At 37.1% G+C, this 23,555-nt stretch overlaps 1 long non-coding RNA gene across 2 annotated transcripts in view; it reads right to left on the reverse strand.

Annotated features, from left to right (window-relative positions):
• Positions 1-23,335, reverse strand: part of LOC120609111 (uncharacterized) — a 193,390-nt gene extending 170,055 nt beyond the window's left edge. The window contains exon 1 of one of the 2 annotated variants that reach the window (XR_005654673.1): positions 23,025-23,335. This is a non-coding gene — a long non-coding RNA (uncharacterized LOC120609111). The remainder of the gene's footprint in view (positions 1-23,024) is intronic. The other variant, XR_005654674.1, reaches the window with a different exon arrangement.
• Between the last annotated feature and the right edge of the window lie 220 nt (positions 23,336-23,555).

Here is a 23,555-nt window from a genome sequence, read left to right on the forward strand (position 1 = left end):
ACCTTAATAAGGCTTATAGAAATTCAATGTATCATTACTTTTTTTTTTTTTAATTTGCCAAATACCCTCCATTCTGAACTACCTTTGGAGTTTCCTTTCTCAAGACAGCCACAGGGAATACTTGACTGATCAACATGAATCAGGACTTTAAATTCACAAGATGACAACCAGTTGCAGTCCATCCCATACGGTCACAGTGCCCATGAGATACAAAAGCATTCGCTCCTCCAAACAGAAACACATAGAGCAGAGACTGAACTATTTTTCAAGTCTGAGCCTGAGCTGACATTTCAATCTGGGTTAACAACGATAAGAATGAATGAAAATAAAAGTGATAGAGATTAAGGGTTGGTTAGATCTGACGAAAGAAATGGATATTCACCCACGTCATTCAAAGTTCTGTTTCAGTCCTAATTCTTTAACTCTTTGTGTCTTCCAGACAGAACTGGGAGAACATGTATGATTTACGTGGTGTTCTACAGGAAACTCTCCAGGAATTAAAAGAGAAGGTAGCTTCACTTTCCTTAGAGCAAACATTTATTGTATATTTACTGTGTGCCAGGCAATGTACTAAATTTTTTCACGTTTTAACTTATGCTTATTTTAACTTTACAACTCTACAAGGCATTATATTAGTCAAGACTCTCGGAATTTCTATGAAAAAACTACAACTCGATGTAGCTTAAAATAAAGCGAGGGGGTAGTTAGCAAATAATAGCAAATCATGATACTGGGAAGGTAACATTCAATCTGTTATACTTAGAACACTTATTCACTCATTCTCATTTATTCCCTTCTCATTCCCTTAGGTGTGACATCATTCTCTTCTTTGAAGAACATGACTCCTCTGTGTGGTCAGGATGAGGAATGATGGCTATCTATGCTATGAGAGGTAGGTACCCCTTCTTGCTCTTGCAATAACTGTCAAGGAAGAATACTAATTAGCTTGCTTGCCTTGGATCACATGCCCATTTTTAAATCAGTGCCACAGTTACTTTGGAGGAAGAAATTTCCCAGTTGGCCAAATCTCATTCCCATTACCAACCTTTAGTTCTAGGAAGTAAGTTCCTTTATTGCTGGCCACATCAGAATCATCTGGAAAAATATTAAAAGTGGCAGATAAAAATCTGTATGTTCATTATAGCTGGATTTTATATTTCATTATATTACATTTGAAGAAATGAAACAAAGAAAGTTTGGGTTATTTGTCTAACATTATTCATGTATATGTTTGGGAGCCGATTTGATCCAGATTTGATTGATTTTAAAACCCGTGTTCTAAATTATTGGGCTGAACTATATGTATTCCAGGAAGACTATCAATGCTGTGTGTGTGTGTGTGTGAATTCCACACTCTTCACTTTAATTCTGGGAACATACATAATCTAATAGGGATTATAAGACACTTTTTTTGAGGAAAAAATATCTATGTGAATCTGAAGAAGGGTTCAGAATTGGCTAACCAGAAGAGGAGGAAATCACTACCTTTTACACATTATTAATCAAGTTTTTTGTTTGTTTCAATTATTTTGGATCTTGAACTTAGGTAAGAAAGCTTACAGAGTAGGGAGATCAAGTTAAGGCTCAGTACAGGTCATTTAGAGTCTGTGGGAGTCTTTTTCCTTGTCTAAATCTCCCATCCCCAACTATTCCATGCGGTCCTTTAACAGTAAAATAACAACAAATATCAAAGGGTTTTGAAAACTAAATATAGCACCCAAATGATAGGAAGTCTATTTTATATTATTATGTGCCTTCTATATATGAAGTGTATGCAGCAGTCTATTAACACTTTTCCAAAAATCAGAGAGTTTTACTATTATAGCTTTTATAAACTGGCAAATTCTATACCAACTATTTTACCCCTCAATAACTCTTATTTCGTTGTCATTATCACTCCCATCTTCCCCCTCCTACCCTCCTCTTTCTCCTTCTATTCTTATTAAAATATCACAAATTGTTTTGCTAACTATCCTCTGGGTAAAAATTATATGGTAAATTTTATGCTCAATTAAATGTATGGTTTACATCCAAATTAAAGATATTTTTCTTCTGATTAGACCCCTTCTGTTGATAAGAGTCTTCTATTGGCTTTCTTTGCATTAGTACATCAATGTATATTTTTCTGTTACCTTCTCTACCGAGTCTTTTTTTTTTCCTACAACTTAAACAGTCCTTTTCACGTTTTTTCAGGAAAAAAATCTTCCTCCCTAGTATCTCCAATCAGCCACTACTTGACTACAGATGAAATCTGGGCAATGATAAATAGTAAGCCTTTATCCATTGCCCTAAGGAGACAAGGCAATAATGCTGTATTTTTAAATAATTGGTTTATAAAATCAACCCAAAGTGCAGCAGGATAAAACAGTGGGATTTATGCTGCACCTCATTTATTTTGACAGTTGTAAAATTCCAGGTCTGATTATACGTGTCGATGCTGTTAAGACGCAGGTAAGTGTAGAAAACAAGAAAGACATATATTGTTAAGGCAACTCTCACAGCATCTCAAGATCGTCTAATCTTGCCTGAAATTGCTGGTCATACAGGGGATTCTGAATGATTTCTCATGTCTTTTCCCATGATGGAAAAATGAATAAGAGCAGTGACACACGGAACCTTACATTTCCGTTAATCCTCATCCCTGAGATCTCTGTATGACCTTTGGTCTTGGATCAGTGTTTCTTTTGGACAGACATTGACCCTAAGGTGACCAGGGTGTGGGAGGCAGAGGGATCTCCATTTCTTCATTGCTCTAAGTTTCACTCTTTGGGCTCAATATTGTGATTTTTTTAAAAAGAGAAATAACGAGAATAAGATATGAGGAAAATATAGAAAATAAAGACAGTTCATCAGTGGATAAACCAAGATATATAGATTGAAGCATATTATAAAAATTATGAGTTTACCACCAAAGCACTAGAGATAGAAATGATTAATAATGGTTGCATTTATTGGTGAGACTCCAGGTAGGAAGCAGTGATATGAAAAACCATTACTTTTATATTTTTTATGCATTTTATTTTATTACGAGTTTACACATTACATTAGACATTTATATAGTTTATGAAATGATCCCCCCAATTACTCTATCGCCCCTCTGGCTTTGCACATAGCCATTATATTACTGCTGACTACATTCTCTATGCTGTACTCCCCATCCCTGTGACCATCTCTCAATTACTAATTTGTACTTGAACCATTCACCCCTTTCTCCCAGCCCCCCAACCCCTCTCCCCTTTGGCCATGATCAGAATGTCCTTTGTATTAATGAGTCTGTTTATTATTATGCTGAGTGAAATAAGTCAGAGAAAGATAAATACCATATGATTTCACTTATATGTGGAATCTAAAAAACAATAACAAACAAATAAAAAAAACATTGTTTTTATTAGGGATTCATATACTCACATGCATATATTTACTATAGCTATGCATGCTATTGATAAAAGCTTTGCTGATGGTTTAAAATATAGCTGTAGATAAACAAGACTAAATTTGACAAGAAATATGAACTGTCTAAAAATAGTTAATCCGTCTTTCACACATAAACCATATAATAGCTCTTGGAGAGGGGGAGATGAGGTTGATGAATAAGGGAAAATTTGAAAAAAAGTCCAATACGCTTTTAGCAGAGATTGAGAAAAGACAGTAATTATTCCCCTGGAACTAGAACTTGAGAGGCAGACAGAGATGCACAGGAGTAGAGCAAAAAGTAAGCACAAAGGCAAACATAAAGGTAAAAGTAAATACCAAAAAAAAAAAAAAAGATTGTTTAGCTAATTGACTCTCTAGTTAAAAAAAAAAGGCAATAAGTTGATGAGGAATAAAAATAAAGTTTAAATTTTATTTCATGGAATCAAGAATCAAATAATCCACACTCACAAATTTTGCTTCTCTACTGATTTGTTAGCTTCTATGTGTGTGTGTTTGAAAATTATCTGTGGAGATGCATATAGTGTGAGATGAGCTACTTAACCCACGAGATCTTTGCCTGCTCTGTTCAAGGCTATGGTTATCATGGAATGAGAATTTTTCTCTTTTTTGATTTGCAAAAAGATTTTATGCCTACTTTAAAAGGGTTTAGAACACAATTTATGGGCTTTTTCTTGCACATTTCTTAAATGGAAAAATAAAAATCAATAATGCAGGGTTGGTCAGTTAGAATTCCTGGAGCGAAAGAGAAACACATCTCACAGGTGTTAGAGCACATATAAAAGTGGGAATTAATAAAGCGCTTCAGTTCTCTGTTGGCTTGGAACTGATAAGATTATATTATCTACTACGAGAGAGTCTTCATTTCTCACCTGTTTTGCAGAGCTGGGATGATATCAGGATGTATCAGATTTGCTTAGAGATCATGAGCAAAAAGCTCTGATCCAGAGGAAAATATTCAGAAGTTAATCAGCCTACCCCATCCCATTTCCACTTGCTTACTGGTCACACTGGTGAATCATGATGGAGGAGAATAATTATATAGCTGTGACTATGTTGGCATATTCTACACACAAAAGGAGTTAAAGAAAAGAGAGAGTGTTCCATGCATGTTCATCTCTGAGAGTTTCCTGATGCCTGTGGGTCTGAGCACTGGCAGCTGAGGCTCCTTTTAGAGCACACATGGTTGTACCTGCTTTTCTGGTGCATTTATTCATAAGCTATACCCAGCTTATTGAAGTGGTTTAAAGATCACTTGCCTGTGCACCATGGCCTCAGCCTGGGAGACGAGAGCTGATTCCAATCAGTTCACATTTAGCTCTGGTTGTGGGAGTAGATGATGGGGGTGGGCAAAGACTGTCAGTTACCTCTCCAAAAGTAAAAATTCGTTAAAGCTAGAAATAGATATTTTTCTTATTTCTATGCCTTTTAAAACACCTACAGTCATAGGTACAAATAGGCTAGTGGTTATGATTTTTTGAGCCTCAGAAGCAAGATTTAACAAAACTCGGCAAAGCGTCTTAAGAAAAGCACAGCTTCTAAATGAAACTGCACTGTGTTCTGGTTCAGTTTGTATGGAATGAAGCTGAGGAATCTCAAGGTTAAACTATTGTCTGAGGTAAATCTGGTAGCTGGGATCTTTTTTTTTTTTTTGAGAAATACTGTAGTAAATACTACTTTTGGATTGATTTTTATTATCCTGAGTTCACTCGTTTGTCATCTCTGCTCTTTGAGCCCACACAGTCCAGCACTCCACCCAGTATCTTTATAAAATCTTCTTAGTCTTTTATTTGGGAATAAACTGGCCTTGAATGAAAAGAGTACCCTACAGCGGTCCCCAACCTTTTTGGCACCAGGGACCGATGCTCCTATGAGAATCTAATGCCTGATGATCTGAAGTGGAGCTGAGAAGGTGATGCTAGTGCTGGGGAGCGGCTGCAAATACAAATGAAGCCCAGTTCTTGCCTACCTCCTGCTGTGCAGCCTGATTCCTATAGGCTAACGCGGATACTGGTCCCAGGCCTGGGGGTTGGGGCCCCTGCTCTACAAGACTGAAAACACCTGTCCATGATCTTCCCAGAAAGAAAGTGATCATGATAGAAGACACAGGTCCAGATAAAATAAGTTTTGTTACATTTACAATGGCATGAGAAGAAACATTTGACCCTTACGAAACATTTGGTCCTTGTCCTCGTCTTTTTATAGTTGAGGAAACAGGAAGCTGAAGTTACTGGTCTCACAGTTCAGAGTCAGAGGGGAGGGGCTGACAGGGGGACTGTAGAGAGAGGATATTATAAGAGGGCAGGGGACAGAGGTCATCATGAAGTGTAGGTTTTTGATTTTCATTCTGAGGGGTCCATCTCTAGATATCAACCGATCATTAGTCCTTTAGAGGCAAATGTCTTAGAAATTTGATTGCTACACAACATGGCTTTAAAAACAAAATGAACACAAGCTTAGTTTTAGTTTACAAAATCACCAATAAAAGCCATGTAAAAATCGAAAACGTGAAGGTTTGGTCTTTTATTTACTGTTAGGTTATGCGTGAGTTAAGTGTACGTATGAGAGAGGGGGACTGGGGAGAAGAAGGGGAAAAGAGTAGAGACAATTGTAGCAAAGAGGTTTATTACTGTATTTTCGAGCAAAGAAAAGTCTTAGTGGGACCTTATCAAAAGTGGGTATCTCACAGACTCAATTATTAAACTTGCTGTCTGTTATGCTGTTGAGATGTTACGAGTCTCTCAGGTCATGTGAATTTCTATCTCTAAAAATCAAATTTGCAGCTTCACCTGTGGGGTCTGTTTACTGTCTTCAATAAGATAGAATAATGAAGGTGCTTTGTCCAGGGTGTCAACTTTAAAATATGAATTACATTTTAAGCCATCAAGATGAACAGAAAAAGTATTTCATAAATTTCAGATTTAACCTGTAGTTAATCCCCTGGCCAATATATAATTCCAAGATAGTTCTGTTTAAAGAGCTTGGCTCCGAATTTTTTTTTTTTTAACGGTCTTAAGTATTGTTTTGGAAGCAGCATTGTTGTATTTTATAAAACCAGGTTATTGATGGTCTAAGGACAGTTTAAGATGAGGGTTGAAAGTCAGACCATTGGTGGCATCCTTTAATGGGACTCTTATCTCCTATAGCTGGAGGGCAGATAAAGAGTGTCCTTGTTTGAACAGGGTACCTTCTGTCAGAGGAGAAGACAAACTTTAAGGTTTGGCTATTGCCCAGGTGCCCAGGCTACCTGTGTAGAGAGGCCAGTAGACAAAGAAACCAACAATCTGTGAAGAGCAACTGAGCCCATCATCAGAAGGATGCAGGGTTGCTATTACAAAGCAGGGACATCAAAGAACAGTTGAGGTTTCTGCCACATGATTGGGGCAGGGAAGGCCACTCAGTGTTCCCATTTAGCAGCTCTTGTGCTCCTCTACCCAACTGACAAGCACAGTGGCCATGACTGAGAAGGGCATGGTGATCAATGGTCTCACACCGCAGCAGAGAGGCACTGGGTCACCCATCCAGATAAGCAACTTAGAGTAGCATGGGTACCAACCAGAGTGAGGCAAATCTAAATGTGCAGTATAGAAGAAAAATTCAGTGTCATTTGCAGCCCTCAGACCAGTTCTAGCTGCATATGGCTTCTTTCGGTTTTGGACCTCTGCATATGCCGCCCACTCTGCACCGAGCGTTCCCCGCAAGCCACACAAGGAAACACAGACTCGGTCTTCTCATCTACAGAAAGGGCGTCATCACCACTGAGCTTTTTTAAAGATGAGATAAAATAAACAAATGTGTGACCTATGTTAGTTTGAAAACATTTACCCTAGCATTTTAAGTTTTGTCCTCTTTTCCTTGTGATTTCTCAGAGCCTCAGTGGTAAAAGCAAATTTTAAAGAATTGATTTATATCAGTTAAGACATCCATAATTCATCTTGCTGTGAAGGATTCTCACTAAAACTATTAATTACTGTCAGGTGAATATTATGCTCTAGAATTTTGTGTCTTTGTCAAATGTAGATGTTGGCTTGCTATAATTTTCAAAACGACTACTTTGCGCTACAATCTGTTTAAAGAGCAGATAAAAGCCATTAATGAAATTTACACACTTTCAGGGGCCCTGACACAAAGGAAAAGGAAAATTCCAAATAAACGAGCAAGTACAAGAACATTAATTAGCATCTAATTAGTAAGAGCAGAGTGCAATGATCAATAATTTTTAAATAAATTGAATCTTTTGTAAATGTATAAGGTGAAAGCATAGCCAAGTTCTCCTTGAGGTAAGATTAATGTCATTTTAATAGATAAACTGAAAAAAAGTGTCTTCTTAAGAAAAAGTTTTATTTTATAAGGAACATCAATATCAAGATGTAACTAACTTGTTACAGCAAGAAAGAAGGACATTTAAAGGACTAATATGCCTGTGAAATGTAAAAGTGCAGCGAGATTCTGGAGATTGTGTGTGTGTGTGTGTACTAGAAGCAAATTATATATATCAGAAGCAAAAATGTCATTTAAATTAAGTCTAAAATGATTAGAAAATTCTAAGATATCATGGTTAAAATAAAAAGAAATAAGTATGTTTTAAAAACTAGAAATGCTGGGTATCTAACAGCTAATGTTTTTAATAGCATCTTTAGCATCTTTGAGAAATTGAGTAAACATTTAAATTCAACATTTGGCAGCGTGTCAAATCACCCTTGGGAGAGGCCTTATAATTTTCGGCTATGCACAATATGAATTATTCTAGCAAATAACATTCTGCTTTGAGTAGGAAACATCAAAATAGATGACAGTGACAAAGATAAAGGAATATGAGCCAGCATGTCAGAGCACTGTCATTATCGCTTCTTCTAAGGGCCTGGCCATTGCATTTAGTAATAAGATCTGGGCCAAATCCCTCAATCTTTTCTTGCTGGCTGTGCAATTTATGCTGGTTACTTGACATTTCTAAGCCCCAGTGTCCTCATCTGTTAAATGGAGATAATAATATAGGCTCACGGGGCTGTTGTGAGGATGCAATAAGGTAAGCATATCAAATGGAGAGCCAGAGTCCAACTAAAGGGGTGTGACCCCGAGGCCCACATTTCTTTTTTGCCTCAAATTTATTGAGATATGAGTAATATAACATTGTGTAAGTTTAAGGTATACAACATGATGATTTGTAAGATCTATTCTATTAGCAACTTTCAAGTACATAATACAGTATTGTCTTCTATAGTCACCATGAAGTGCATTAGAGTCCCAGGACCTATTTGTCTTATAGCTGAAAGTTTGTACATCTGACCAATGTTTCTCCATTTCTCTCACCCTCCAGCCCTTGACAACTACCAATCTACTCCTGTTCCTTTAAATTCAACTTTAATAGATTCTACATATAAATAACACTATGCAGTATTTACCTTCCTTTTTCTGATTTATTCCACTTAGCCTAGCCTAGTGACCTCCAGGTTTATCTATGTTGTTGTGAAAGGCAGGATTTCCTTATTTTTTAATGGCTGAGTAATATTCCATATATATCCGATTTTCTTTATCGATTCATCTGCTGATGGACACTTAGGTTGTTGTCATGCCCTGGCTATTCTAAATAATGCTGCAGTGAACATGGGAGTATCTCTTTGAGATAGTGATTTCATTTCCTTTGGATATACACCCAGTAGTGAAATTGCTGGATCACATGGTAGTCCTATTTTTAATTTTTTTGAGGAATCTCCATGTTTTCCATAGTGTTTGTGGTAATTTACATTCCCATAAAAAGTGCACAAGGATTCCCTTTTCTCCACATGCTCAGTAGCACTTGTCCCTTGCCATTTTGATGATGGCCATTCTAACAGGTGTGAGGTGATATCTCACTGTGGTTTTGATTTGTATTTCCCCAGAGGCCACACTCATGACCCTTTCCCTAGAGACTTTCATAGTCCTGCTATACAGTTAGTGTGACTAACATTCAGGAACTGTTGGATAGAGGCAGATATTATTTAAAATACAATTGTTTCATATATTAAAATGTTTGTCTAAAATTGGTCAAGATGATAAATGGTTAAATTTGGCTATAATGTATTATTATATTCAGAGACTGGAAATAGTCTGGGAGAGAATCAAGTCATTCTGAGAGGGAGGGGTGGGAAAGAGGAGAAGAAAGAATAAGATGTTGAACAAGAAATTCAGTTGCTGGAGGCCTTTATGAAGTCAGTATGCTATACGCTTGTTCTATACTTTTAAAATTAAGATAATCATACAATGAAGTACAGAGATCTTAACATCTGAAGAGCTTACTAAATGAAGAACTAACTAAAATGTGGCATGAGAGCAATTCCCGAGGGGTGGAAATATTCTATACCTTGTTTTCCATAGTGGTTACCTGAGTGTATACAGCTGATACGACTCATTAAAATGAGTGAGGACAAGAATACCATGCACTGCATTCGCTTTCAACTAATACACGCAAACCATTTACAACAGCAGCTAGGATCTAGTGAATACTCAGTAATATTTGTTGTGACTATTTTTAGCCCAGTATGGGAAACATCCTGAATGTGCAGAGGTGAGAAATTAGGCTGAAGAAAGGAACGAGGTGTCAGATCATAGACACAATAGTCACATCAAGAGGTCTGTACTATGGCCAGACACCAGCAGAGAGCATTTTAGTCAGGGCATGACACAGGCAGATTTTGTATCATGTGGCATCGCTCTAGCAGCAGTTTGGAGGTTAGTTTGGCAAAGTGAGAGACAAAAGCAGAGTGAGCCATTTAAAAGCTCTTGAGTCTCACTTTCTTCATCTGTAAAATAAAGATTGGGGACCAATATAACTCAAAGTTAGAAATGACAAAGAAAATGATGAATGATGTAATGTATAGGAAAGAACACTAACAGATATAACAGGGTCAATATGCTGGATCCGGGATGATATCGGGATGTATCAGATTTGCTTAGAGATCATGAGCAAAAAGCTCTGATCCAGAGGAAAATATTCAGAAGTTAATCAGCCTACCCCGTCCCATTTCCACTTGCTTACTGGTCACACTGGTGAATCATGATGGAGAATAATTATATAGCTGTGACTATGTTGGCATATTCTACACACAAAAGGAGTTAAAGAAAAGAGAGAGTGTTCCCTGCATGTTCACTAACAGTCAAAGTGCAGGTCCCCCCAGAACTGTGTAAATGAATGACTGAATGACTTACAAGGATCACTGGAGAAGGGGAACTTGCCCCAGGAAAGGCTCTGAAAAAGCCCTGCTGGGCCCTTGTCACTGGCTTGGGAGACTTATTTTTTTCTAAACAAGTTCTCAACGCTGGTGTCTTTCATGTTTCAGAGAAGTGAAATAAAGGCTCCTATAGTTACAGCCTGAGGTACCTCAGAGTGATGAGAAATTTTAATCTCCATCTTAGTTTAATTAAACAAATGGAAAATTGTCCCCTTGCCCGATAAATTATTCTTTGTCAATCAAATCATTAACAGAGACTTCGTAACTGAATTCTCCTTTAAGGGAAACAATTTTCTGACAATTTGCTTTTGGATTGGGTGCTGATTAGCCTTCCACCTAAATTTCAACTGCATAAAGATAAGTAGTTTAAAATGCGAAGCTGAAAAGCAAGTACTATTCGGTATAGTTCTATGTCCTCCCAGATAGCAACAATAGCCATGCATGCCGACTGGGCACTTGGAATATGGTTTAGTCCAAGTTGAAATGCACTAGCAGTATAAATACAAACTGAATTTTGAAACTTAGTACAAAAACTGATGCAAAATATCTGATAGATTATATCGATATTGATTTTATGTTGAAATAATATTTTGGATATACTGTTAGATATGTATTAATAAAATTTAATTTACAAAAAAATTAAATTTACTTATTTGTTTTTTTGCCTTAAAAGTAGCCACATGTCTTAATGTATTTATTATAAAATTTTAAATTACATATGAACAATGGAATTTATGACTTGCATATTTCTATTGCACAGTGCTAATATGGACCTTTTACAGTTACGTGAGATGTGAAATTAAAAATCAGTACATACATGGATGTAAGTCAGGCTAGTATAGGATGAAGCAAAGACGAAGCACCAGAAAAGATCTAGACAGAACAAAAGACACTGGCAGGACTCTAGCAAGTAACCTGGGTGCTAAAATACTCTGAGTCATGTGGGCACAGTGGATCTACGTGGGCAAGGTCCAAAGGGCAGAGGACACTGTGATTTTGACTGCTTAGGACACCTGACATGAATGCTCATCCTAGAGCTGAGGCACCTTACGTTAACTTGCTCTATTTCATTTTTGTTGTTAAAAGTGGATTTTTTTTTTAACAAAGCTGATATGCCAGGCAAATAACTGGGGACCTTGATTTTGTTTCACTCAGTATTGTATCCTGAACATTTTCATAGGACATTAAATTGCTCTCAAAACTGCCACTTTAAATGGCTGTGTAACTGCCCATTACATGGAAATAACATAATTTATATAACTTTTTGTTACTCGAAATTGTTATTTCCTAATATTTACTACTACAGAAAATACCACTATGGGCAGCAGTACTGAACCTACGTTACCTTTTGTGAAATAGTGAACAAATATCACTCATTGTAGATTAAATAAGATTGTTTATGTTGCAGAGGCTATACCATGTCGTAGAGATTTCATGAAATTAGTTAATTTCCTCCTCTTTGTATGGAATCGACCATTTAAGAGCAAGAGGGACTTTCAGGAAAACTTCAATTGATCCTAATTCTGGATAGTCAGTTTGCTGAAGGCACGATCTCTGAAGAATCTGCAACCTCTCTTGTTAACTGGCCGGATGGTTTCAAGGCTTCCATCCTGCCTCCCTCTACCCCTTTTCTCCTTTCCTTTTCTTTCCTTCTCTCTTTCTCTTTCTTTTTTGAATTATAGTAAATTGACTAAGAGCTCAGTTGCCAAAATCAAATTTCCTGGGCTCAAATTTCAATTCCAATATTTACTAACTACAGGATAATGTTCACATCTGAAGAATAACTGCTAATAAGTGCTCAATAAATGTTTGCTTAAAAGATCAACTTAGTTCTTTCCATTATGCTTATTTAAGTATATGTTTAAACCACTAGACTATGCCCTAGCTCATAAAATGGTCATTTCTAACATGAATTATTGCAATAATCCCCTCATAAACCTAGGCTAATTGTGGGCATTCGATGAGATCAGGCATTTACAAATCTTAGCATAGGGTCTGACACACAATTAGTGCTCATTATGAGTTAGTTAATAAGATGATATAATAACAATAAAATGCAAAATATAATCATTTATTATAAAAAATGATCACAAAGTGAATAATTTTAAGGCAGGAGATAGTTTCTGTGGGAAGTACTGAGCTTTTGCTATTTAGACACACATATTACATTTGAGAGAGAGGTTTAGGAGCACCGAGAGAAATTCCAAACAATTAATCATTTTAAGCTAAGCAGATTTTTGCTATCGTCCTGACATTGAGTCACATTTTAAGAAACTTCATTATGACAATCAAAAATGATTGCAAATTAATTTATATCAAGTTTCTGGTCTCCCTATAGATAATAGAGTTATTAAAACAACTCAAAAATTTCTTAAATTTTTAATTACGTTTATTGGAGTGACATTGGTTAATAAAATTATATAGGTTTCAAGTGTACAATAATATGTCATATGTATATTGCATTGTGTGTCACCACCCAAAGTTAAATTTCCTTCTGTTACCATATATTTGACCCTCTTTACCCTTATTTATATCCCCACCGTCCCTCCTTTCCTCTGGTGACCACTAAACTGTTGTCCCTGTTCATGAGTTTCTGTTTGTCTTGTTTGTTGCTTTCAGTTTATATCTCATATATGAGTGAAATATACAATGGAATACTACTCAGCCATAAGAAAAGCTGAAATACTGCCATTTGTGACAACATGGATGGATCTGGAGAGTATCATGCTAAGCGAAATAAATCAGACAGAAAAAGTTGAGAACCATGATTTCAAACATTTCTTAATTTTTTTTCAAATCTGTCTCTTACATAAGTTTCCACACTAGTTGCGGTATATCCTCAATATGTTCTTTTTCCTTTATTTCAAGTTATTCTGGAAAAAAAAAATCTCTTTTAACTCAGCACTAGACAAGCAGCTCCTTACATTGCCTCCCTACTCCTTCCATCTCTGGTTCGGTCATTTGTCATTTCACATCAACTTAACTTCATGGCTTTATTTCAATTTCTTTTTAACTTCCAGATTCTACACTATAAAATATGATTCAGGATCTGACACCGGAATCGATAATTTCTCCTTCAAAAGAGATAGGAATGGGAGAGGATTTCAAATGCTTATAAATTAATAACTGAAGATATAAAAATGCTACAAAGTGATACATATCCTAATAGAGATGAAAAAATTCCTGCATGCTGAGGCTACGTGGAGGCCACAAGCATTCTTTGAGTGTGAAGTGGGGGTGGGTAAGGCAGGAGAGTGAGGTTAATTATTTTTACTACCCACATAAGAAAAGAGGGATTAGGTTCCCTTCAGGGAAGCCCATGCTTTCTAGTTACAAATGATGTTTGGACTGATAAAAAGTAGGCAAAGAGAGAACATTATAGCAACAGCAACTGGCCATCAATAAAAGCAAGCCTCAGAGAGAGGCATGACACCGAATACTGCAAACACACTTCTGTAGCGTGGCATTAATACTCATTCCTCTTTGCCTTTGGGACAAGTCGGCCACAGAAATATGATGGAAACACTGAGTCTGTGTGGAATGGATTTGCAAGGATGTAATACAGAATGTGGCTGAAATCGTGGCTCTTCAGGAATCATGGAAGACTTGGGAGGTAGGTACTATGCAGACAGCCTTGCCAAGACTTGAGATGCTCCTTGAGCACTGTGGAGCTGAGTGGCCTTGGCACTTAGGGCATGATCCTTTGTAATGCCTCTGTCCTAAGGGGGCGTTTTCCTATGCCACATGTATTTGTAAAAGACAGAACTCTTGGCTTTGTTAGCCTAGAACAACCCTCCCCTCCCCTTGGGGTGCAGGTTTCTCCCCAACTCCAGCCAAATGGTTGCTTATGCAGCTGCCATTCTGTTCACATGGTGGGACATGGAACTCTTGAATGATCAAGCCTGAGTTCTCGTTCCCCCACTGCCCTGCTCCCAGACACAGTAAGGCAATACAAATGAGGCTGGCCCAAAGAGGTCTTCCCTGGACAATTCTCACTTAAAATGGTTCTGAAGTCTTAAATGCATGAGTCCAGAATACACCGCAATCATGGTTCAGGTTTATGGGGGAAAGCAGTCTGAAAGAGGAAAGAAATATTCAGACCGGAGAGTGAGAGAGGGGAACAAATAGTAATTCGCTGTTAGAGCAACAGGATACAGTCCTCCCCGAAGCCAGCACTACAGCTGACCATTCTGTTTTTGGCTTACCTAAACCAACACATTTAACCATTATTTCTGCTTACCTTTATTCCAACTAGACTTTGGTTGCCTATAATCAGGACAGTCTCTTTACCAAAACAAAGGACGTCACAGTATTAACAGGAAAGCATTTATAGGTAAGAGAGGTTTTAGCTGAGGAAATCAGGTAAGGCTTCAGGGAGGAGGTGGCATTTAAAGCAAGGTGAGATTTCCACAGGAGGAGATGGGAGACAACATATTCCTGTCACTGGAAGTAGTGTGGACAACCGCAAGATAGGTAGAAAGAACACATACAGCGCAGAGAAAAATTTGGTCAGAACATGAGAGAAGAAAGTGAAATCCTCCTATAGATGTTTCCACAACTCCTACTTTCTCATCTCTCTGAGCTCAGCTCGGAAGCCACTTCCTCAAAGGAGCCCTCCCTGACCACCTGTCTTACGTTCTCACAGTCACATATCTGTTTTGTTATATCTGTAGCACTTATGTCAGGTGTAATTATCTAAATCGCTGGTTCATTGCTATTGTTTGTTTCCTCAGCTGGACTGAGAGGCCTGTTCATTTTGCATACCTGTGGTCTCAGTACCTCCCAAGGAGCCTGATTGGGGGCATGCTCAGTAAATACCCACTGAGAAAGTGAGTGGGTGAGTATGAATACGAGAGGAGTGGGGCCACAAGGTGGGAGCTGTCGAAGCCAAACTTTACTCAGAAAAAAAAATAAAAAACTGGCAGTAAATTGTCAGAACTCTGTTTTGGGAGGCTGACTCACTTGGCATGTAGGAGGCAGAGAGCGGGTGAAGACTGAAGATGGGGAGCTATCAGAAAGTCCCTGGAAACACCCAGGCGAAAGGTGACATTTGTTGGTTGAGTGAATTACCTGTGGGATTCTGAGTTTCCATAATTGCAAAGAGAGGAATGATAAATATATCGGTTTTTTTTTTCCTTTATTCCACCTCTCACCCAGAGCTAGTTCTCCTGCAGCCTCTCATTTTCCTTCAGACAATGTTTTTCCAGCCAGTATCTCCCATGTGAATCTACAATGTCTATCTGCCCTCACTCCAGCCCCCAACGTAATGGTTTTTAAAAGAAAAAGTGGTGGATGGATTTTTCATCAGATAATAAAAGCACCAAGAACTACAGTCACAGTTGCTCAGACTTACTGTGTCCCAGTACCAAAACAGGCCATCTTATCTCTACAAACTTTCTAGTCTAACAGACCCCCTCCGAACTGCCCTCGTAGATCACATTTATTCAGTTTGTTTTGTAAATTTTTACAAATGTTATAGTTCCACACTGCATATGCTATTTTACACCTTTTTTCTTTAAACATTTGATTTGGGGATTTACCCAAAGTAATACGTAACATATTAATCCAATACTGTTGTATAGCTTCTCATTTCGGTCTTTGACACAGTGCTGCATTGAACATGCCTGCATATGTTTCCTTGTATTCTTATCTAAGGAAATCTCTAAGACTTTCTGATCATGGAGTCGCTGGGGCCAAAGTATGTAAATATTCTACTTCGGTAGATATTGTCTAATTGCTCTCAAAAACTGTCATATGGCTTATACACCACACCCTTGGGCAGGATATGAGAGCTCCTATTTTTCTTGTCATTTTCCTTGGAAAATCTCCTTTCCCATTGAAATGCCACGTGGTTCCCTCCTTAGCAGAGACAGTTTCCATGTAATCCCCTCTAATACTCAAACTGTTTGACGTAAAGTGCATGTGACACTAAAGTGACTTAAAATCACAACCACCGTGAGCTCACAGATTAAGGTGGTCCAGTTCCTTGAATGAAGCAACAAAGTAAAAGCCTCAAGAATACATTTTGGAGGGTGTGTCTCTGTTCTTTTCTATTTTGGGGTATCTGATGTATCTCTGTGGCCTCTCAGGATCTGTCAGTGAGCTTCTGTGTGTTGCTGTTGTGTGCATGTCTATGTATGACGAGAGTTATAATTATATATATGTCTCCTTATGTGTGTGTGTATTTGTACCTACTACAGTCCATGAGTCTCTGGTCATGTATGTTTATGTATATAATCCTCTAAGTGTGTTTTTGTTTTTCTATGTGTCCACGTCTCTGTTGTAGGTATGCATGTGTGTATATCAGTATGACTTTCTGGGTTATGTATAAGTGCATGATATTTATCTGACAAGGAACAGTATCAAGAAGCTTCATTTTGGCCCAGCAATGCTTCTGAATTACTCTATGCTACTGTCAAGCCCCTTGGGAAAAGCAGACCAGTGGCTCTTCATTGTGGCTAGGAAACACACACACACACACACACACACACACGCACACCTGGGAGCTTCAGAAAATACTGCATCCCAGATATCATTTAACTATTCTGAAATATTAGGAGGTAGGGCCTCAGATATTATCATCACTTAAAAGATCCCTGGGTGATTCTAATATGCATCCAGAATTAAGAAGCATTATGCTTGCTAAAAAGCTAGGCCTCTGCTGTTTTTCCTAGAAATATGCAATTTACTTGCTTCACTTGTATGCAACTTTAATTTTATCACAATCCAGTAGGGAGGATAATGTGATTAATTTATTTGGTGTAGCAAAGGGCTGACTCTCCCCTTTCCAGCTGAAGAGGAAGATGATCCATGAGGGAAGCGTGTAAATTCAACAGCCTCCAGATTAAGCCATGGGGACAACAGAGCAGAACGTCCCCTCCTAGCCCACCTTTCTTCATTTCAGCTAACACATATTTTTCTTTCATTTATAGGGTGTCTAATTAATAAACTATAGCACTGCTTTAAGGTCCACATAAACTCTTTACAGCCATTGCATGTGTCTGACAAACAGAAAGAGGATATATGGGTATAATAAAACAAGTACTTCATAAAAATTTAAATGTGTATTTTGGAGCATTCTTTACAGAGGAATAAAAAGAGGAGGGCAGGAAATAAGACAACATTGCTAATCTTGGAGACAGAATCTGAAAGGAAAAGGAAATCTCAATACTTAACGATGTGGGAGGCAGGGCTCTGGTCTATAACTCAACTTTGTGAAAACTAGAAAAAGGTTTGCCTTCTCCGAGTTTCAGCCCCTGCCTGCCTCAGTGGATGGATGTTTTCCAGCAGTGGACCTCCTACAATTCTACTGGAGGGGAGGACAGGCAGGACAGGCTGTCCAAATGTCCATGTCACACCTTCCCACTCCCAGCTTCTGGCTCATTCCCTTAGAGAACACTCAGAAGTCTGGAGACTTGGACTCTCACCCACATTTATTAGGTAAGAAAAACAGTAGATTTTAAAATACTTCTCAGTCCTCACAACTAAACTGAACGGTATATCAAGAACACAGTAGGTGCTTAATAAATATTTGTCAAGTGAATGAATGTATGATTGTTCAATGGTAAGCTGAATTTGAAAGGGCAACTTAAAAGACTTTCTTCCTCAACAGATGAAGAGCCAATGAGCCAATGGGAAAGCATTCTTCGTCTCCAAATTTGTCAGGAGCAATAGAAACTGTGAACCCACACCACCAATACACAGACTCAGTGTGCACTGCAAATAGTAAAAATTAGTCAGAAGGTTAGAAAACTCTCCATTACTTCCTCCATAGTCTATCACTATATTAATAAGCCTACAGTAAAATAACAGTGGGTTATAGCTGGGAGAGCTGCAAGAGACACAGTTGCCCTGAGAAGTATCACAAAAAAAAAAAAAAAAAAAAAAAAGCCCAAAATTAAGAGGAGAGAAAAAAGCAAGGCCACTAAAGGAATTTTAAATTTTTGGTCCCCATAGCTACAACAAATATTATGCATTGCCCAATTTTTGGCACAGGTAATATAAATTCACACACACTAAATGCCAATTTGCCTCAGTCTCTATTGCCCTATAAAAAAAAAAAAAAAAAAAAAAAGGCTTAAGTGAAAAGGCAAGAGCCAGAACCAGACTCAGATACAACACAGATTGGCATTGTCAGATAATTAAAAATAAATATGGTTAATATGTTAAAGACTAATGGAAAAGTAGGCAATGTGCTGGATCACATGACTAACAAGAGCAGAAAGATGACCAATATAAGAAAGAATCACACACAGACAAAAACCTAAAATCAAAAACATAGTAACAAATGAAGAATATTCCATTTGGCTTCATCGGTAGCCTTGATGCATCTAGAGAAATATTGGTAAACATGAAGATAAGTCAATATGAATTATCCAAACTAAAAGGCAAATAGAGACTAAATGATGAAAAAGATTAGAACATCCAAAAATGGCAGAACAATAGAAAATGGTTTAACATATGTAGAAGTAGAAGAAGAGAGAAGCAAAGGAAATACTTAAATTATGACTAAATGTTTTCAAAAATTAGTGACAGATAATAAACCAAGGACCCGAGAAACTAAAGGGAATGCTAAGCAAGATAAATGCAAAAGACAAAACAAAGCGAAACAAAACACCTAGACAATATCATGTACAAATCAGAGAAAACAAAAGACCAAAAGAAAATCTTGACAGTAGCCTTGGGGATGAATGCGTGCTTCACCTACAGAGAAACAAGGACAACAACTACAGCAGACTTTACATCAGAGAACACAAAAATAAGAAGTCAAGAGAATAAAACATTTGATGTGCTCATAGAGAAACACACAGTAACAACAAAAGTAAAAATGAAATTGCAAGCCCAAATGCCAGAACCAGTGAAAAGTTCCTTCAAATGTGAAGGAGAAATAACTGACTTTCCCGAATAACGAGAAATGAGAAATTTAATTGCCAGTGGTCCCACCCTGTAAGAACACTAAGTTCTTCAGTTAGAAGGAAAAATGATAAATGTCAGAAACTTGAAGAGTATCCAAATGTAATAGATAAAAATATAATTTTTCAATTTTTCTATTCTTTATTTATTAAAAGATGAGTACTTAAAGCAATAACAGTAACAATATATTGGGTGTTTAAATACCTGTGAAGTGAAAGAATGATAACAATGTCACAAGGGCTGGTGGAATAATTGAACATATTCCATTATATGATATCTTCGTTATGTATGAAGCAATAAAACTTGAAGGTAGCCTTAGGTTGTTTTTAAATGTATACTGTAAAAACTAGGACAAGCACTAAAAAGTTAAGAACTAAGTATCATGATAAGGTAATATAGGAGATGAAAATGAATTAAATTAAAAAATTGCTTACTTAACTACTATATGCCCATTAGAAAGCCTAAAAATAAAAATGCCAGTTTCTTGTGAGGATGCAAAGCAACAGGAACTCTTTCTTTGCTGGTGAGAATGCCAAAGAACTTAGCTGCTTTGGAAGACAGACAGAAGTCTCCTGCAAAATTAGACAGACATCACCCTATCATACAATCCACCAATTGTGCTTCTGGGTGTTTAGTTAACTGACTTAAATTTTACGTCCATGCAAAGCCTGCATGTGAATGTTTATAGCGTCTTTATTCATCATTGCCCCAAACTGACATCAACCAAAATGCCATTCCATAAGTGATTGGATAAACAATGATACATCTGTACAATGGAATATTAATCAGTGATTAAAAATTAAGTCTGTACTAATAAATTATTAAATAATAAATGCCAAATATTTCAAATTATATAAATATATATGTCGATAGATGATAGATAATTAATTTACCTTCAAGATAGATAGATAGATAATTAATTTACCTCACTCATTAGTGTATGCCATGCATGATGACTTCTTTCCCAAAGCACAGTATGAAAATTGAAGGAAGAGGGGTAGCAACTTTACAAAAGAGAAACCTGATAAAACTACCTTAGCCAAGTGGTCAAGGTTAACATTATCAGTGATAAGTCAGGTTAATGGTATATATTCTTTTTATGATGTGGTAAAAGTGACTCTTTATCTTGGATATCTTCCTCACAAAAACCATAACTCCATTCAAGCAAATCCAAATGAGGTGCTTTCAACAAATACCTTGCCAGTACTTTTCAAAACTGTCCAATCATAAAAAACAAGTTTTAGAAAATGTCACAGCCAAGAGAAACAAGGCGACATGACAACAAAATGTAATATGGTATCCTAGATGGAATTCTGAAATAAAAAATAAGGAAATCTCAATTAAGGAAGGATTTAGTTAAAATAAGTTAAAATAGGAAGAGAGAGAGGAAAAACAAAGAACAAATATAACAAATAGAAAATAGTGAGATGGGCAATTTTAATTTAGGTATATTAGTAATCAGTTTATATATCAAGGGTTTAAATATAATTATAAGGTAGATTTTTGTTAGATTGGATTAAAAATAAATGAGCAAAAACTCCTTAAATATAAGGCCTCAGCTAGATTAGAAAGGTTGAGAAAGATACTCCATGCCAACACTAATCAAAAGAAAGTGGCAGTACCTACATTAATTTCACACACTAGCCATTTCCTATGAAAGAAGTCTGACGCAGAAGTGGGATCCAAGAACTCAGAGGGTAGAGCCAAAAGCTTTGGAGCACAATTCCCTGTAGGAGAAGTTGGCCTTAATTAAAAAACTGCCCACAGGTGCTTTGCTGGATTTCAGAATTGCTATTATCTAATAACTCCTTGTGTTTCCATTTTCTCCCTTTTTGTATGAAAAGGTCTATAGTGGTTATCTTCTGACTCCTCCTAAATTCTTGACCCACAAAAACTAAGAAAAGAAATGAATGATCATTGTTCGGAGTTACTAAATCTTGAGGTGATTTGTGAGGCAAAAATAGATAACCAATATGAATGTATAAAAATACTAGCTAATATTTCTTTAATATTTAGTATGAACCAGGCACAGTATTTTCATGGCACTAGGCACTAGGCTTCATATGATTTTCTCATTTTATTTTCTTGACTATTTAATGAAGCAGCTATGAATATTATAGAAATTTCATAGCTGAGAAAACTAATGCCTAAGGTTATGTAAATGACTCAGGTCATATGATTCCAGAACCCACATGGTTATCCAGTAGAGTGTTTAGTTGCTCAACCACAAAAGAATTAAGCATTCTTACTAACTGGTAACACAGAAATTGGTAAATGTGGAGACACACAGATGGGCTGCTTGGAAATCTTAAAGACAATCTCCTACATTCCCTAGACAAAGCTGCTTCAAATCAATAAAAAATGTACTCCGATTCCACAAGTCTGAGTAGTGACTTAATGGAGAAGACAAGGGATTGCATTGCTTAGTGATTTTTATGACATAAAAGATGGCCACTTCACAAAATTTAGAACCTGTCAGCCCTGGCTTCTCATTTGATAGTTGAGGAAACTGGAGCCCAGGAATATAAAATATTCTGTCTACTTTGCAACTTAAGGACAGAACCAGAATGAGGTCTAGTACTCGCCTGTGGATTATTCCATTGTATCACACTGCTTGAGAAGCCTTCTGAATGGCTTAAATACATTTAGAATTAGAAAGACAGATTTACTGACCTCAATATTCTTTGGTCATTGCAGTTCCAAGAGATTCTGATTAATCACATTTTTTTTTCAATAAAATTAAAAACTATTTTTCTATGAGAACCAAAAAGGACTCTTCCTGTCTCTTGAACCTACTATTTATAATGCTGGGAAATGCTCACATACATGCCCATGAAGGATTTAGCATGGTGGCCTCCATCACTTGTCACTGTTTTAGTTCTCACTCAGGGTGAGAGAGCCCCATGGGAAAATTAAGACATATCACGTACCCCTGCACTACGATTCACTCTAATCTCCACGAAAATGTGAAGAAAAAAACAAATCAAAAGAAATGTTTTCATATTTATATGGAATGTTTTCATATTTCAAATAGTTTAAAGTAATGAAACTTTTATATTTCATGCAGTAGGCATGCCTTTAAATCATGTTATCGCTGCATCTAAGGAAAGCAAACTATAAAATTGGCCCAGCTCTCAGGGAGATCCAGCAACCTTTGATCCGGCTAATATTTTTCGTTATCTGTTACACACCACATTTCCCCCCATACTTATCTCCACTTATTGATACCTGCCTTCAAAAAGTCGACTTACTGACAGAAATTCAGCTTTGTGAAAACAACAATTCAAGATCTCCAGACACTGGAGATGAAGGAAAGTAAATGCCTGGTTATAAGTTGGCTGAGCTTAAAAGAGCTAATCGGTAAGTGACCATTAGAGAAATGTTATCAAGATTACATCCTCCCGAAAGCAGTGAAATAGAAAAAGGAGAGAACATTAGGACATAGGGAAAACGTAAAAAGCAGAAAGTCACCTCCTTAAAGTTTCTTCAACTCTGAATGTAGCACTTTCAGACTCCGTGTGGTTCTGTGCAGCCTTTCCCCTCGATAATTATGGAATTCTCAGGATTGAAAATGACTCAGAGGCTACTTATTTTACTTTCCTCTCTTGAATCCTCTTCCTATCATAGCCCCACAAGCAGTTGTCCAGCCTAGATGTTTAAAAATCCAGCACTGAAAGTGTCACATTGCTAAGTAGCTCATGCCTTTCTCTGATGTCTGCATTAGAAATTCTTGTTTCATGAACAGAAAATCAGAATTCTCAACTAGTAAACACATAGAAATGTCATTTTCCCTTATATCTGGGGAAGTATGAACTAAAACAGTAATATACCTTTTTTTTCAAATAGCATGTTAGGAAACTTGTATGTGTCTTAGTCAGTTTGGGCTACAATAACAAATTGCCATAGACTGGCTCCTCCTGTGAAATCACTCTAAATCCTCCAATTGTTGGCCCTCGTTCTCTGGGCTTGTGGGAGGGTGTGGAACCTTGCTAATCTCTGCAT

This window comes from Pteropus medius, unplaced genomic scaffold (assembly GCF_902729225.1).
Source record: "Pteropus medius unplaced genomic scaffold, Ma_sr-lr_union100, whole genome shotgun sequence".
NCBI lineage: Eukaryota > Metazoa > Chordata > Mammalia > Chiroptera > Pteropodidae > Pteropus > Pteropus medius.